Source organism: Sapajus apella, unplaced genomic scaffold (assembly GCF_009761245.1).
Source record: "Sapajus apella isolate SASKATOON/1434 unplaced genomic scaffold, GSC_monkey_1.0 scaffold2, whole genome shotgun sequence".
Taxonomy (NCBI): Eukaryota; Metazoa; Chordata; class Mammalia; order Primates; family Cebidae; genus Sapajus; species Sapajus apella.
In genome coordinates this window covers 26917512-26935033 of record NW_022436942.1, presented here as the reverse complement: position 1 = coordinate 26935033, position 17522 = coordinate 26917512, and the positions used below count along the sequence as shown (strand labels likewise).

General features: G+C 44.7%; 1 protein-coding gene across 3 annotated transcripts in view; it reads left to right on the top strand.

Annotated features, from left to right (window-relative positions):
- Nucleotides 1-1996: 1996 nt before the first annotated feature.
- The window catches only part of SPATS2 (spermatogenesis associated serine rich 2), a 144702-nt gene continuing 129176 nt past the window's right edge, over nt 1997-17522 (top strand). For 2 of the 3 annotated variants that reach the window (XM_032294339.1, XM_032294334.1), the window contains exons 1-2: nt 1997-2300; nt 6439-6501. The gene's annotated coding sequence lies outside the window, so the exon portion shown is untranslated. The remainder of the gene's footprint in view (nt 2301-6438; nt 6502-17522) is intronic. The other variant, XM_032294336.1, reaches the window with a different exon arrangement.

Below are 17522 nucleotides of genomic sequence, written 5' to 3'. Positions count from 1 at the left end.
CCAGGCTGGAGTGCAGTGGTGCGACGTTGGCTCACTGCAACCTCTGTCTCCCGGGTTCAAGCGAGATTCTCTTGCCTCAGCCTCCCGAGTACCACTACAGGCATGCGCCACCATGCTTGCTAATTTTTGTATTTTTAGTAGAGATGGGGTTTCACCATGTTGGCCAGGATCGTCTCTATCTCCTGACCTTGTGATCCACCCACCTCAGCCTCCCAAAGTGCTGGAATTACAGGCCTGAGCCACCGCGCCCAGTGGATAGTTTGCTTCTATTTTAATTTTTGAATGAAGATGCAATAGTAAGGAACACATAGTCCAGTGACCTACCTGGTTAGATGACTTAGTCTTCTGCTTATCTAGATTGGTAAATCATATGGTTGGAGTAGATGAGACATCATTAACCAGAGGTCAGTGGGCTCCAGGGGATTTTTGACCCCCTACTTCATACAAAGGTAAAAATCACAAGGATCGGATGGCTTGGCAGAGCTCTACTATACTACTCAGTTACATGTACTGATTGCAATAACATACGTGGAAAACAAACGACATGCGCCTATGGTGTCTAGCTATACACAGACACACTCTCCAGCTTGTTGGTGGCTTTTCAGAGCCCCTTTGCTTGGCCTCAAAAGGTAAGATGGGGACAGATTCTAATAAATCGTTTTTTTTTAAAGACGGAGGCTGGAATGCAGTGGTGCAATCCCCACTCCCTGCAACCTCCGCCTCCTGGGTTCAAGCGATTCTCCTGTATCAGCCTCCCGAATAGCTGGGATTACAGGTGTGTGCCACCACGCCCAGCTAATTTTTGCATTTTTAGTAGAAACGGGGTTTCATTATGTTAGCCAGACTGCTCTTGAACTCCTGACCTGAAGTGATCCGCCTGCCTCGGCCTCCCAAAGTGCCGGGATTACAGGAGTGAGCCACTGCTCCAGGCCCCAGATTCTAATACAGCTTTTCAATGCTTATTGTCTAAATCCCTGTAGCCCCTCTTAATAGAACTCTGACCAGTCGACAGTGAGGTGAGTGCCTCACGCTTGCAGGACACTAAGTCGAAAGGTGCACAAATACTAGTTTCACCACCGGGGAGGTTGAGAGTCTGGTGTCGAAGACAGAGTATTTAACAGAAAGATTTGAAATGCTGCGGGTCCGACCGCAGCCGCGTAGAGGGGCTATGCTGACAGCTGGGTAGATCAGAAACCCGACTGACAAGGAACTGACTTGGGGAGCGTGCAGGGCGGACATGGCCAGGGCAGAGAACCCCTGTCAGCTCCTGAATTTATTCTTCCCACGCTTCCACCGGCCTCCGCGCACTCCCAGGAGGCTGAGCGATCGCGCGGTCAGGAGGCTCCGGCGTTTGTCGCCGCTGGCGGCTCTGAAATTGCCTTTTGGAACAAAACTTGGGTTGGGAAGGAGGCGAAGCGGAAAGCGTTGCGCGCCAGTGAGAGGCGCCGTACGGGTGCGGCCCGAGAGACAGCGTCCGGACCCGGACACTGAGCAAAAGCCGCGCGCTCTGCTCCCCTCGCGGCGCCCGCGTTCGGCCACCTCCGGGGGAGTTTCGGCTCTTTCCGTCAGTTCAGCTCGGTCCGTCCATTCCCGGCGCGCGCCAGGTGCCTACCCGATGCCGCCGTGTACGAGTCGTTCTGCAGGCGGACGCGAGCTTGAGTCCTAGCCGTTTTTCCCTTACATCTAGTTTGCCCCCGACCCGCTCCCTGAGTCTCTTCCTTTCCCCGGTAATTCCCAGTTTCCGGTGGCGCGCGGGCCTGCGGACGCTGCGAGACGCGAGGGACCGGGCCCCGAGAGGAGCGGTAAGCTGACCAGCCGGAGGCCGCCTCTCGCCGCCGGCGCCCCGGGCCTCTCACCGCTTCCCTCAGTCTCCGGCGCGCGGACCGCCTCCGCCGCGCTCGTGCACCCGTTGGCTGCAACAACCTCTAGCTTGGCGCGCCGGCGCGAGTACGCGCCCCGCACTCTGGCTGGCTGGCTGATGCGCACGCGCCCGACAGGGCTCCGGGGCGGGGCGAGTCGCTGCCCGGGCGAGGGTCTGGGTGATCCGCTGGCGCTCAGGCAGCTGCCGCGGCTGCAATTCCCGGCCTGTTGTCCGGCGCAGGAGAGAAGCGGGGAGGCGGCGGTGGGGGCGGGGCGGCGTCCGGCTCTGAGAGAGCTGGGGGAGGAGCGCGGTGGCTACGGCGGCGGCTCCAGAAGAGGAGGTGAAAGAGGTGGAGGATCTCCTCTCCTCTTCTCAGACCCGGGAGCGTCCGCGGAGCCCGGAGCTGGGGCGACGAGGAGATTGCGGGGGCCCGGGCTAGGTGAGGCTGGGGGTGCTGGGTGGAGGGGTTGGCGAGGGCTTAGTGGGGGGCCGAGGTGCGGGGAGCGGGTTGAGGGAGGAAAAAGGGGGAGGGAGCAATTGTTGGGGACGGGGGCCGTTAGAGGCCCAGAGTGGCCGGGAGGGTGGAAGGTTCCTGGGGTATGTGGGGCCGGCGAGGCACCCGTGTCCGAGTTGGGGAGTTTCCAGAGGGATAGGCCGGGGAAACAATGGAGTGTGGGGGGGACTCTGGCGTGAGGGTGTGTGGGTATTGGATTTTAAAAAATAACGAGCAAGATAGAAAAGAAGGAAAGAATAGGATCATTTGGGACGAGAAGTACAATGAATTGAGAATGCAGTGGGGATGCGTAAGGTCACCTCCGTGGGTGTCCGAGGTCCTTAGGAGTCGGGGGCAATAATGAGATTTGAAAATAAGGGCTAGAAGGGCGTTCTTGGAATTGAAGGGGGAGACGGAATGGAAAATAAGACGAAGAGAGGCAGAGACATAATATAGATGTGGTTTGGACTTGGATTAAAGCAGAAAGGTAGATTCAGTCAGTTTTGGACTAGAGTGCTGTCTTTCTCCTAATTCATTCAGAATGATTGGGTTCTTTTAGAAAGTGGATCTTTCTCAAGCTTGTCCCTCTGCTAAGGAGTACAAGCCGTTCTTTAAATAATTTGATTATCACTTGTCCATTTTACTGATAAAATATGCCTATAATATTTACTTCACCTCTGTTTAGCAGGCTGCTGTACGTAATTTACCTATGGTTAATGAAGCAGGAGAGGACAGAACACCAAAAATATCTTGCTTTAAGTTAGGTCAATCATAATGTAGAGTTCAGTGTTTTGGAGAGAACCAGAAGACTGCTTGTTTGTTTTCAGTTTGACCAAAAGGTGATGGATAAAGTTATCTGTACTTCGTTAGAATTGCTACTGGTTTTATGTTTGTGGGAGAGAGCTGGGGTTCTGCCTTAAATTATTTCTTGATATTAACTTCAAGTAATCAGGCTGCTTCATACCTTCCAGTTTGAATTAAGGTGGTTTGGGAATATTGTGGAAAAGCATCTTTGGGATTATGATCTTTAAGTTTCCTTGGTACTTGGATTTCCAGACCAAATTTGTAATGGTACTAGATAGAAAATTGCTGATTTTGAAATTGTAATTACCATTCTGTGCTCATAAATAGTCCATGTTAAGCCTTTTATTTGTTGGGCATTAAGTTTTGCTGACTCATCTAAGATTTCTGGACATTCATCACTTTGTATTTCTCAGCTAGGTCTTGAATGGTAGCATTTAGGTTACTTTATAAAGGTCCAATTAATTCAAGAAAGATGTTCAGGAATTAAAAAAAAAAGTCCAAAAACGATCTAAATTGTCACTTTTCTTAGATGTTATGAAAATTGAACAAAGCAAGAAGTGAATGCAGTGTTCTCATTAGTGACAATGTGTCCCATTTTGTTTTTTTCTGAAATGAAGTCTTGCTCTGTTGTCCAGGCTAGAGTGCAGTGGCGCTATCTAGGCTCACTGCAACCTCTGCCTCCCGGGTTCAGGTGACTCCAGCCACCTGAGTAGCTGGGATTACAGGCACCTGCCACCGTGCCTGCCTAATTTTTGTGTTTGAAGTAGGGACGGGGTTTCATCATCTTGGCCAGCCTGGTTTCAAACTCCTGACCTGGTAATCCACCGGCCTCAGCCTCTCAAAGTGCTGGGATTACATTCGTGAGCCACGAAGCCTTGCCTAATATGCCTCTTTTTGAATTGACCTCTTTTGGTGGGCTAGTCAAGGTGCTAAGATTTTTTTTTTTTTTTTTTTGCGTGTATCATCTCATTTAACCCTCACAATTATTTCATATTTTGTAAATTAAGAGGTTAAATAATTTACTAATGTCACAGAGCTAGTGAAGAACAAAGCTTGAGTCAGTCCCAGCTCTATCGGATGGCTTTTTTAAAATCTTAACTGCCTGGTTGCCCTTTCTGCTTCACCCCTGTCTTGATTGTAGTAAAGCAGCAGGAATGGGTTGAAACTTGGGTCTGGTAACTGTGATATAGATGAAGATTAAGTTAGTAGGCTACATCTGTAGATTTCATTGAAGGTTTACTGTTCCTGTGATTTAACAAAGCTCTGGGGTCCTGATAAATAGGACTGAAAACATTTGCTAAGGATTTGTCCTGCAAGCACACTGAGTTTTCCGTTTAGTCTTGTACTGCTGATGTACTGTGCATACGTGGCACTCTTACTTGTAGATGTCAAGACAGCCGGTTGTGGAGCCAAAACCAATTAACTCTGGAAAATAATTGAAAACTGCCCAGTACTCAGGTGCCCTCCTGGCAGCTGTTGAGCCCACAATTGGTACCAGCATTACCTCTAAACTTAGATAGGAGGATCGTCTTAGAAACCAGGAGTGAAACAGCTAGAACTGAGGGAAACAGCTGGGGCTTGAGGGAGGAGCCACAGGTTATGGCCAAAACATGAGCGTAGCCCCTGGAGGCTGATCAGGCTAAGATGGGAGGGAATTTTCATTTGTTGAGCATTTATGTATTCCAGGCAGTGAACTCAGTGTACATTATTATCTTATCAGTTAATTGTAAGTATTATCCTCATTTTTCAGATGAGGCTCAGAAGGGTTAAAAGTAACTTACACAGTCACTTTATAATGGCAGTGAAGAAAGTTTGTATATACTATTCTAAAAATTGCTGCTTGCAGTTTCCCATTGTAGGATCACCGTATTAAAGCTGGAAACTAAAAGTCACTCTTTCAGATCTACCTGGCTTCTCTGTTATATGTATAACTGATTATTTCAGTCTTGCTACTTTGATTGGAAACTGGAACGAAAAGCTTGTATTTTTCGGATGTAATTGTTAGGAACTACTATCCATTCATTATGTTATCAAATGACCTGTAGAATATAATTCAGCTTCCTTAGTTGCTTAGTGTATATTTGCAGCAACATAAAAATAGAATGTCCATCCCTTCTCTGCTGGGATCTTCACTTTCAACAAAGTCATCTAGACTCTGAAGGATTACAGTGAAGCTTGCCTGTTACAGAGTCTTTTGCTTTTCTCCTTATGTTTTTGCCACAAATGTTTGACAGTTGTTCTTGGTTATTTATTTATTTATTTTTTAGAGACAGGATCTTGCTATGGCCTCAAACTCCTGGGCTTAAATGATCTCCCTCAGCTTCCTGAGTAGCTGGTATTGGCTAGTTTGTTTACTCTCCGCTCCCCCAGCCTGCACCACCCTCCTGCCACACGCCCAGAAAGGATCTCACTCTGTTGCCCAGGCTGGAGTGCAGTGGTACCATCATGGCTAATTGTTTGACCACATCCAGCTAACTTTTGTATTTTTTTGTAGAATCAGAGTTTCGCTGTGTTGCCTAGGCTGGTTCCCAACTCCTGGGCTCAAGCCATCCACCCGCCTTGGCCTCTCAAAGTGTTGGGATTATAGCATGAGCCACCATGCCTGGCCTTTTTGTTTACTTAAAAAAAGGAAATTGGCCAGGCGCAATGGCTCAGACCTGTAATCCCAGCACTTTGGGAGGCCTAGGAGGGGTGGATCATGAGGTCAGGAATTCAAGACCAGCCTAGCCAAGATAGTGAAACCCTATATTTTTGTCTTACTAAAAATACAAAATTTAGCCAGGCATGGTGGCGTGTGCCTGTAATCCCAGCTACTTGGGAGGCTGAGGCAGGAGAATCACTTGAACTTGGTGGGTGGAGGTTGCAGTGAACTGAGATCGTGCCACTGCACTCCCGCCTGGGCAACAGAGTGAGACTGTCTCAAAAAAAAAAATATTGTGGTAAACTATATATAACAGAAAATTTATCATTTTAACCATTTTTAAGTGTATGGATCCATGGCATTAAGTACATTCACATTGCCGTGCAACCATCACCACCATCTGTCTTGGGAACTTTTTAATCCTCCCACACTGAAGCTCTGCACCTATTAAACAATAAATCCTGTAATCCAAGCACTTTGGAGGCCAAGATGGGTGGATCACCTGAGGTCGGGAGTTCAAGACCAGCCTGATCAACATGATGAAACCCTGTCTATAAAAATAAATAAATATATATATATATAATATATATATATATATATATGTTAACAATAATTCCTTGTTTCTCTTTCTCTACCCAGCTGCTGGCCACCAATATTCTACTTTCTGTCTCTATGAATGTGACTACCCTAGGTACCTCATATGTAAGTGGAATAATATAATATTTACTTTTTTGTGTCTGGCTTGTACCACTTAGCATATCTTCAGAATTCATCCATGTTGTAGCATATGTCAGAATCTCCTTTTTAAGACTGAATAATATTCCATTGTATGTACACACCACATTTTGTTTATCCATTCATCCTTAATGGACATTTGGGTTGCTTCCACCTTTTGGCTGTTGTGAGTAATGCTGCTGTGAATTTTGGTGTACAAATACCTATTAGAATCCCTGTGTATTAGTCTATTCTCACATTGCAGTAAAGAAATACCTGAGACTGGGTAATTTTTTTTTAAAAAAAGGTTGAATTGGTTCATGATTCTGCAGGCTGTACGGGAAGCATAGCAGCTTCTGGGGAGGCCTCAGGAAACTTATGATCATGGTGAGAGGCAAAGGGAAAGCCGGCATGTCTAGGTGGCTGGAGCAGGAGGAAGAGAGAGAGGTGGAAGGAAGTGCTATACACTTTTAAACAACTAGATATTGTGAGAACAGCCCTAAGGGGCTGGTACTAACCCATTCAGGAGAAACCACCCTGATGTTCTAGTCACCTCCCACCAGGCCCACCTTCAGCACTGGGGATTACAATTTGACGTGAGATTTTTGGTGGGAACACAGATCCAAGCCATATCACCCTCCTTTCAGTTTTTTTTTTTTTTTCTATTTACACAGAAATAGAATTGCTGGACTTATGGTAATTCTGTGTTTAGTGTTTTGAGGAGGCTTAGTTACTTTTATTTATTTATTTATTTTTGAGACAGTCTTGTTCTGTCACCCAAGCTGGAGTGCAGTGGTGTGATCTCGGCTCATGCAGCCTCCGCCTCCTGGGTTTAAGTGATTTTCCTGCCTCAACCTCTGAGTAGCTGGGACTACAGGCATGTACCACCACACCTGGCTAATTTTTATATTTTTAGTAGAGGCGGAGTTTTGCCATGTTGACCAGGCTGGTCTTGAACTCCTGTCCTCAAATGATCCGCCTCAGCCTCTCAAAGTGCTGGGTTTACATGCTTAAACCACCATGGCCTGCCAAGGCTTGGTTACTTTTATTTATTTTTTATTTTTTTTTGGAGACGACCTTGCTCTGTCACCTAGGCTGGAATGCAATGGCGCAATCTCAGCTGACTGCAACCTCCACCTCCCAGGTTCAAGTGATTCTCCTGCCTCAGCTTCTCGAGTAGCTGGGATTACAGGTGTGTGCCACCATGCCTGACTAATTTTTGTATTTTTAGTAGAGACGAGGTTTCACCACATTGGCCAAGCTGGTCTCGAACTTCTGACCTCATGATCCGCCTGCCTCGGACTCCCAAAGTGCAAGGATTACAAGCATGAGCCACCACACCCAGCCTGGCTTGGTTACTTTTAAGTGGTGATTTTATCATGTGCTACCTGAATGTAGCACTTGGCTTTCTGTGGAAGGGATGGTGCTTTCTCTATTGACTTTTTCTGTATTGCTAGCAGGACACTTAAAGTGGAAATGATTCAAAAGTAAATGTTTTACCCAATTTTCATGTATTCAGTGTGGAAGGAACCATTTATTATATACAGTTATTCCCAGTCATGTGCAATATGGATGATCATCTTAAGAATGCTCTATATGTTATGTAAAATGTGTCATTTTTAGTACACTTTGCTGCCTTTGATTGAAATTTGGGGTACTTTTTTCATTTAAACATGTTTTACATGTATGAGCTGCTGCTTACTGCTTACCTTCTGTATCTTCATTCATTGAAAAAAAATGTTAGTTTGTGCTGTATGCTTTAAATATTTCAAGCAGGTAGCTGGAAATACATAGGCAGAATAGAAAGTAAAATTGGTTGAAGTCATTTGGCTCCATTTGCTCTCCCTCCATATACAGTATATAAGCTGTAACATAATACCAAATGTGATAAGTTGAAATAGCTGCAGTGAACTGTCTCTTAGGATGAGTCTAGCCTCCCATTTCTTTCTCTTCCTTTCTTTCTTTTCTTCTTCTTTTTTTTTTTTTTAAAGGCAGAGTTTCGCTCTTGTTGCCCAGGCTGGTGTCCAATGGCGTGATCTCGCGCAACCTCCGTCTCCCGGGTTCAAGCGATTCTCTTGCCTCAGCCTCCAGAGTAGCTGGGATTACAGGCATGCACCACCATGCCTGGCTAATTTTGTGTATTTTTAGTAGAGACAGGGTTTCTCCATGTTGGTCAGGCTGGTCTCAATCTCCCAACCTCAGGTGATCCGCCCGCGTCGGCCTCCCAAAGTGCCGGGATTACAGGCGTGAGCTACTGCACCTAGTCTCCCATTTCATCTTCTAAATGTTACATGGAGGTTAATTATCCCTGCATCTTGCTTCATGATATTATTGGGTGACATAGTGACTTCAGGCTCAATATGCCATTTTCTGGGAGCTTTATAGGAAACTTAGTGAGTCCACACTTAACTTTGGAGGTGGTCTGTCTGAAATCCAGTCTAATTGCCATTCAATTGAATTGACTTTGAAATATTTCTAAAGATTTGACATTTGTGGGCTGGGTATAGTGGGAGTCCACTTTGTCCTCAGTCCTAGCACTTTGAGAGGCCAAGGTGGCAGATTGCTTCAGACCCCGAGTTGGAGACCAGCTTGGGCAACATAGCAAGACCGTGCCTCTACAAACAATTAAAAAATTAGGGCCAGGTGCTGTGGCTCACACCTGTAATCCCAGCACTTTGGGAGGCCGAGGCAGGCGGATCATGAGGTCAGGAGTTCAAGACCAGCCTGGCCAATATGGTGAAATTTTGTCTCTACTAAAAATACAAAAATTAGCTGGGTGTGGTGGTGTGTGCCTGTAGTCCCAGCTACTTGGGAGTCTGCGGCAGAAGAATCACTTGAACCTGGGAAGCAGAGGTTGCAGTGAGCTGAGATTGTGCTACTGCACTCCAACCCTGGGCGACAGAGTAAGATTCCATCTCAAGCCGGGTGCAGTGGCTCACGCCTGTAATCCCAGCACTTTGGGAGGCTGAGGCGGGTGGATCACGAGGTCAAGAGATCGAGACCATCCTGGTCAACATAGTGAAACCCCGTCTCTACTAAAAAACTACAAAACATTAGCTGGGCATGGTGGCGCGTGCCTGTAGTCCCAGCTACTCAGGAGGCTGAGGCAGGAGAATTGCCTGAACCCAGGAGGCGTAGGTTGCGGTGAGCCGAGATCGCGCCATTGCACTCCAGCCTGGGTAACAAGAGCGAAACTCCGTCTCCAAAAAAAAAAAAAAAAAAGATTCCATCTCAGAAAAAAAAAAAAAAAAAAGCTGATGTAGTGGCTGGCACCTGTAGTCCTAGCTATTCTGGGGAGACAGAAGGATTGCTTGAGCCCAAGAGTTTGAGATTGTAGTGAGCTGTGATTGTGTCACTGCACTGAAGTTTATATGTCATTATTTTTTAATTTTTATTGCTTTTGGAGACAGGGTCTTGCTCTGTCACCCTGGCTGGAGTACTGCCTGAATTCCTTGAAATCAAGTAATTCTATCACCTCAGCCTCTCCAGTAGCTAGGACTACAGGCACACACCATGGCGCTCAGCTAATTTTTTTTTTTTTTTTTTTAGACGGGGTTTCACCATGTTGACCAGGATGGTCTCGATCTCTTGACCTCGTGATCCACCCGCCTCAGCCTCCCAAAATGCTGGGATTACAGGCTTGAGCCACCGCGCCTGGCCTGGCGCTCAGCTAATTTTTAAATTTTTTTGTAGGGACAGGATCTTGCTTTGTTGCCAGGCTGGTCTTGAACTTCTGGGTTTAAGCGATCCTCCTGCCTTGGCCTTCCAAAGTGCTCGGATTACAGGTGTGAGCCACAGTGCCCAGCTCACTTTATCTTTAGTTACTGGATATTAAGGATTGGCTAGAGGCCAGTGCTTACTTTCCATGTTCACATCTACCATAGCAGCCTATAGGAATGGGTTCCTGAAATATATATCATCTTCTATACAGATCCTTCAGTAGCTGGAGGCCCTTAAAACATTCTGCAGGATCTGAAGATATAGACATTACTTAAAGGTAAGTTCTGTAGCCATTGTCCTATGACTAATTTGTGGTTAAGACATAAATTGAAGGCCGGGTATGGTGGCTCACACCTGTAATCCCAGTACTTTGGGAGGTGGAGGTGTGCAGATCACTTGAGGTCAGGAGTTCAAGACCAGCCTGGCCAACATGGCGAAACCTCATCTCTACTAAAAATACAAAAATTAGCTAGGCATGGTGGTGCATGCCTGTAATCCCAGCTAATCAGGAGGCTGAGGCAGGAGAATCACTTGAACTTGGCTGGTGGAGGTTGCAGTGAGCCAAGATTGTGCCACTGCACTCCAGCCTGGGAAACAGAGCAAAACTCTGTCTCAAAAAAAAAAAAGACATAAGTTTATTGGAGGTTTTGGGGGATCTCCAAGGGTTACATAGGGATTCTTACTGGTCCAAATCCTATAGTAAATAAAAGCCTTGGATTGTTGGATTGCTGGTAAGAAGGATGATTTTTACATTATTTAATTAGCAAGATGTATGATTACTACTTGTGGGGGTGTGTGTGTGTGTGTGTGTGTGTGTGTGTGTGTGTGTGTTATGTGTGTGGTGGTGGCGGTCTTTAGAATTTGCTAAAGGGTATTAGGACTGAAGAGAAGGATGTTTGTGATGAGGCCATTATATGATTGTGAATAAGCCAGAATAGATAAGTAAATATCTTTGTACTTAAAGATGCTGCCAATGATATGACTTCTTACTGACCTGTATAGGACTGAAAAGACCAATTTTTAAAACCTGCCCTCTTGGCCAGGCGCGGTGGCTCATGCCTGTAATCTCAGCACTTTGGGAGGCCGAGGCGGGCGGATCACCTGAGGTTAGGAGTTCAAGACCAGCCTAGCCAACATGGTGAAACCCCGTGTTAAAAAAAAAAAAAAATTAAATTAAAAAACAAAAAAACCCTGCAGTCTTTCCTATCTTTTTTTTTTTTGAGACGGAGTTTCACTCTTGTTACCCAGGCTAGAGTGCAATGGCGCGATCTCGGCTCACCGCAACCTCCGCCTCCTGGGTTCAGGCAATTCTCCTGCCTCAGCCTCCTGAGTAGCTGGGATTACAGGCACGCGCCACCATGCCCAGCTAATTTTTTGTAGTTTTAGTAGAGACGGGGTTTCACCATGTTGACCAGGATGGTCTCGATCTCTTGACCTCGTGATCCACCCGCCTCGGCCTCCCAAAGTGCTGGGATTACAGGCTTGAGCCACCGCGCCCGGCCTTAGTCTTTCCTATCTTAAATGACTGGCTGTTGTTTTAAGGCTACCCTCTGTAGTTGAGCAGTACTTTTCCTGACATTATCCACTTGGTCTCTGATCATAGCATGTCAATGTGGTTAGCCCACTGGTGGCTCTTCCTGGCCTACTGTTAAAAGTGATTCAAAATGTACATTAGTGTATGGCAGAAGTGACTATTTTGCTTACCCGATTTGGATATCTAGTTAAATTTTTATAATAAATTGCTCTTGTAACCTACTTACATGTCCTGCAGTAGTCCTTTATATAGGATCTCTTCATAAGAGACTTTGTGACATTTTATGAAAACCGTGAAACTCATCTGTAACTAATGTAGTGACAGGAGGTTAAAGTATTGTAGCTGAATGGTAGGTAGTATATAACACCTCAGAATGAAGCCAGCTATTTAGCTTAAACTCAAACTTTTTTTTGAGACAGCATCTTGCCCTGTCTCCTAGGCTGGAGTTCAGTGGCACAATCTTGGCTCCCTGCAACCTCCACCTCCTGCCTCAGCCTCCCAAGTAGCTGGGAATGCAGGTGCTTGCATCCGGTAGAGCTAATTTTTAAATTTTTTATAGAGATGGAGTTCAGGCTGGTCTCAAACTCCTGGCCTCAAATGGTCCTTCCATCTTGGCCTCCCAAAGTGCTAGGATTACAGGCATCAGCCACTGCACTTGGCCTGATTTTTTTTTTTTTTTTAGCATCAGGATCTTGCTCTGTCACTCAAGTTGAAGTGCAGGGATGTGAGCATGGCTCATTACGGTCTCCGACTCCTGGGCTCAAATGATCCTCCCACCTCAGTCTCTCTAGTAGCTGAGACCACAGTTGCTCTGCTAATTTTTAAATTTTTTATAGAGACAGGTCTTGCTATGTTTCCCAGGCTGGTCTTGAATTTCTGGACTCAAGCAATCCATCGGCTTTGGCCTCCCAAAGTTCTAAGATTACAGGTGTGAACCACTGCACCTGGCCAGTGTTTTGTTGATCTTTTTTTTTTTTTTGAGATGGAGTCTTACTCTGTGACCCAGGAGAGAGTGCAGTGGTGCGATCTCGGCTCACTGCAACCTCTGCCGCCGGGTTCAAGCAATTCTCCTGCCTCAGCCTTCTGAGTAGCTGTGATTACAGGTGCCTGCCACCGCACCTGGTGAATTTTTGTATTTTTAGTAGAGATGGGGTTTGACCATGTTAGATAGGCTGGTCTTGAACTCCTGATCTCATGATCCACCGGCCTCACCCTCCCAAAGTGCTGGGATTACAGGTGTGAGCCACTGCCTCTGACCCAATGTTTTGTTAACCTTATCAGCACACAGGAGGTTTTCTTTCTTTTTTTTTTTTTTTTTTCTCAAATATTTTATTTTTTGGCTCCTCATCCAGGAAACGACATTTTTTTTTTTTGAGATGTAGTCTCACACTGTTTCTTGGGCTGGAGTGCAATGGTGCAATCTTGGCTCACTGCAACCTCTACCTCCCAGGTTCAGGTCATTCTCCTGCCTCAGCCTCCCAAGTAGCTGGGATTACAGGTGCCTGCCACCGTGCCCGGCTAATTTTTTGTATTTTTAGTAGAGCTGTGGTTTCACTATGTTGGCCAGGCTGATCTTGAACTCCTGACCTCGTGATCTGCTCGCCTTGGCCTTCCAAAGAGCTGGGATTACAGGCGTGGGCCACTGTGCCCAGCCTTCTTCTTCTTTTTGTTTTTATGTTCATCCAGAATATACACACTGGACACACTAGGTTTGTTGAGATGGCTTATTTCTTAAGTTGATATTGCTTTAAACAAGGCTTAGTTGGTAGATCTTTTTCACCTCTGTTGTTACTCAGTTTGTATTGTGTCTAGGAATTTTAAAAGTTGATATTTGTCATTTGTCATTAGCCCACAAGCCCATAATGTTATGATCCTATAAATTAGACTACAGGATATTATTATACAACGTTACTGTAATTTGGGAGCTTGGGGAACAATGCATAATGACAACTACTGAATGTGTGTTTGGTCTCTAGCCTGATGAACAAGCTCCTGAATAAAGGAAGGATTTTTGGTACTTTCATCCTGATTACTTGTTACCTGAAATCTTAACATTTCAGCAAGATTAAGTAGAATTTCTATTCAATTTTTACATTATTACATTTTTCATTGGACAATAAAGCTGAGAACATATCATCCTTTTGCACTGTACTGGCTAATTATTTCCATTATGAGATAGCCCCAAATATATCATTAACCCTTTTGGCAGCTGAAGTTTCTAATGTCTGAAATGTGTACCTGTTGAATGGTGTCAGTTATGATCAGGCAAATATTGTTAGTATAGTTATAATATTTCTATGGGCTGGGCATGGTGGCTCATGCCTGTAATCTCAGCACTTTGGGAGGCCAAAGTGTGCAGATCACAAGATCAGGAGTTCAAGACAAGCTTGGCCAACATAGTGAAACCCCGTCTCTACTAAAAATACAAAAATTGTCTGGCTGTGGTGGCACCTGTAGTCCCAGCTACTTGGGAGGCTGAGGCAGGAGAATCTCTTGAACCCGGGAGGTGGAAGTTGCAGTGAGCCAAGATCATACCACTGCACTCCAGCCTGATGATAGAGCAAGACTCTATATCAAAAAAAGAAAAGAAAAAAATCTATTGGCGAAGCGCGGTGGCTCACACTTGTAATCTCAACACTTTGGGAGCCAAGTGGGGCGGATCACCTGAGGTCAGGAGTTCGAGATCAGCCTGGCCAACATGGTGAAACCCCGTCTCTACTAAAAATACAAAAATTAGCCAGGTGTGGTGGCGTGCGCCAGTAATCCCAGCTACTCTGGAGGCTGAGACAGGAGAATCACTTGAGTCTGGGAGGTGGAGGTTGCAGTGAGCCGAGATGGTACCTCTGCACTCCAGAATGGGTGACAAAGCAAGACTCTGACTCAAAAAGAAATCTATAAAAATCTTTATCTATTGATGGTTAGTTGTATGTTTTTACCTTTGCCTGTTGCGAATAAGGTTACTCTGAACATTCATGTATAGTATTTGTTTAAATACCTGTTTTGAGTTCTTTTGTGCCTATATCTAAAAGTGGAATTGCTGGGTCATATAATAATTCTTTGTTTTCCTCAAAAACTGGTGTCATAGTATACATATAATAATTCTATGTTTAACTTTTTGGAAAACCACCATACAGTTTTCCATACTGGCTGTACCATTTTATATTCCTATCGGCAATGTATGAGGATTCTGATTTCTTTACATCCTTGACAACATTTGTTGTTTTTTTTCTTTTTTTAAATTGTAGCCATCCTAATAGATGTGAAGTGGTATCTCGTGCTTTTATTTTCATTTCCCTAATGATTAGTGATGTTGCACATATTTTCATGTGCTTCTTGGCCATTTGTATATCTTCTTGGAGAAATGTCTTTTTTTTTTTTTTTTTTTTTTTGAGACAGAGTTTCACTCTTGTTACCCAGGCTGGAGTGCAATGGTGCGATCTCGGCTCACCGCAACCTCCACCTCTTGGGTTCAGGCAATTCTCCTGCCTCAGCCTCCTGAGTAGCTGGGATTACAGGCACGCGCCACCATGCCCAGCTAATTTTTTGTATTTTTAGTAGAGACGGGGTTTCACCATGTTGACCAGGATGGTCTCGATCTCTGGAGAAATGTCTTTTAAGTCCTTTGCCTGTTTTCAAATTGGATTGTCCTTTTGTTGAGTTAGGACTATTGAATTTTAATTGCTGTAAAACATTCCATGAGTACATGTAGTATGCACTCAATAACTATTAGCTAATACATAATTGTAATTATTTTTGCTACATGTAGCCTGAATTGGAAGGAAATTTTGCCTAGTTTTTCCAAGTAGGAGTGGAGAGGCAACAAAACCTATACTTAGATCAACAAATATTTGACTCTGTCAGTGTTGATACTTTGCTTTTAATTGATGCTTCCAAATCAAGAAATTAGAAACATGTATACATACAATCAGTTTTTCTTTGGCAGAAATCAGTATATTATCAATGTTTAATTAATCCATAAGAATTAATGGCAATTGTGCTATCTAGTTTTAGCTGAGATTTAGATCATCTTTCTTCATTCTGCCCTGGTGTGAGACATTTGCTATAAATGCCACAATCAGAATTTTTTGAAAACTGGGTCAGAGAAGCCTACTTTTTATATCTAGTAATATGCAATTGTTATATTATCATTGTTTTGTGCTTATTGCAACTTGGTTTTATGGGGTGTTCAAAAGAAGATCGATAAGAATAGGCAATCCAAAGTAATTATTAATTTAGAATTTTATCTTCCAGTCAGGATTGAACCATCTTGAACTGATGAATATATTCTACCAGGTTTGGAGGTACACATGCTCATTTTGTTATGTTGTGATTTGGAGTGAAACAGTAGCTTTAAGTAGAACAAACAGAAAGCCATATGCAAGTCTAAATTTGGTTATTTTCTTTAAATAAGCAATGGAAACTGTATGTATTCAGGAATTGGTGATTATTCATGTATCTTCTGAAGGCCCTCTCTCCCTGTGCTCTGCAGCTTTGTCCTGAACTCCCCTGTCTCTTGCCATGCCTCTGTGCCTTTACCTCTTCTGTGAACTCTGCCTGCAATGCCTTCCAAGTCAGTTGGTGACTCCTCAAACCTCACTGAAGTCTTTCCGGTGGATGCAAATGCTGCTTTTTGCCGTTAAAATCTGTTGATATCTGTTACATACTTTCACAATAGCACTTAACCTAGTATAGTTTTTTTTTCCCTACTAACCAGAGTGACCAAACCTAGTGTAGTTTTAAAAATGCACTTTAAGCCGGGCACGGTGGCTCACGCCTGTAATCCCAGAACTTGGGGAGGCCGAGGCGGGTGGATCACGAGGTCAAGAGATCGAGACCATTCTGGTCAACATGGTGAAACCCCATCTCTACTAAAACTACAAAAAATTAGCTGGGCATGGTGGCGCGTGCCTGTAATCCCAGCTACTCAGGAGGCTGAGGCAGGAGAATTGCCTGAACCCAGGAGGCGGAGGTTGCGGTGAGCCGAGATCGCGCCATTGCACTCCAGCCTGGGTAACAAGAGCGAAACTCTGTCTCAAAAAAAAAAAAAGCACTTTAAATTTTTAAAAGCAGTGCATGCATGCAGTAAACAGAATTGAACAGTACAGAAATAAATGGTGAAGACAGTCTCCCAGTTTTCTTCCCCACTGATAGCACTTTCTTTTATGTATCCTTCTAAAGATATTATGTACTGATACAAGAATTTTTATACTGTATGAAATGCTTATTCATTCTATCTTTTACTTCAGGATAATTTATTAATAGTGAAAAAATTCAAGCATTATAGAAATGTAGAGTGTGTAAAGTAAAAGGTCCCCTTTACCTTGATCCCTAACACTAGCCCTTGCCAAATAACATCGTCTTTTTTTTTTTTTTTTTTTTAGATGGAGTTTCGCTCTTGTTACCTAGGCTGGAGTGCAATGGCGCAATCTCGGCTCACCGCAACCTCCACCTCCTGGGCTCAGGCAATTCTCCTGCCTCAACCTCCTGAGTAGCTAGGATTACAGGCACGTGCCACCATGCCCAGCTAATTTTTTGTATTTTTAGTAGTGACGGGTTTTCACCATGTTGACCAGAATGGTCTCGATCTCTTGACCTCGTGATCCACCCGCCTCGGCCTCCCAAAGTGCTGGGATTACAGGCTTGAGCCACCGCGCCCGGCAATAACATCGTCTTAATAAAATTCTTCTCTCCAGAAGAAACCTGTTATAGCCTTGTGTGTACCTTCAGATTGTTCTGCTTACATTTATATGCCTAT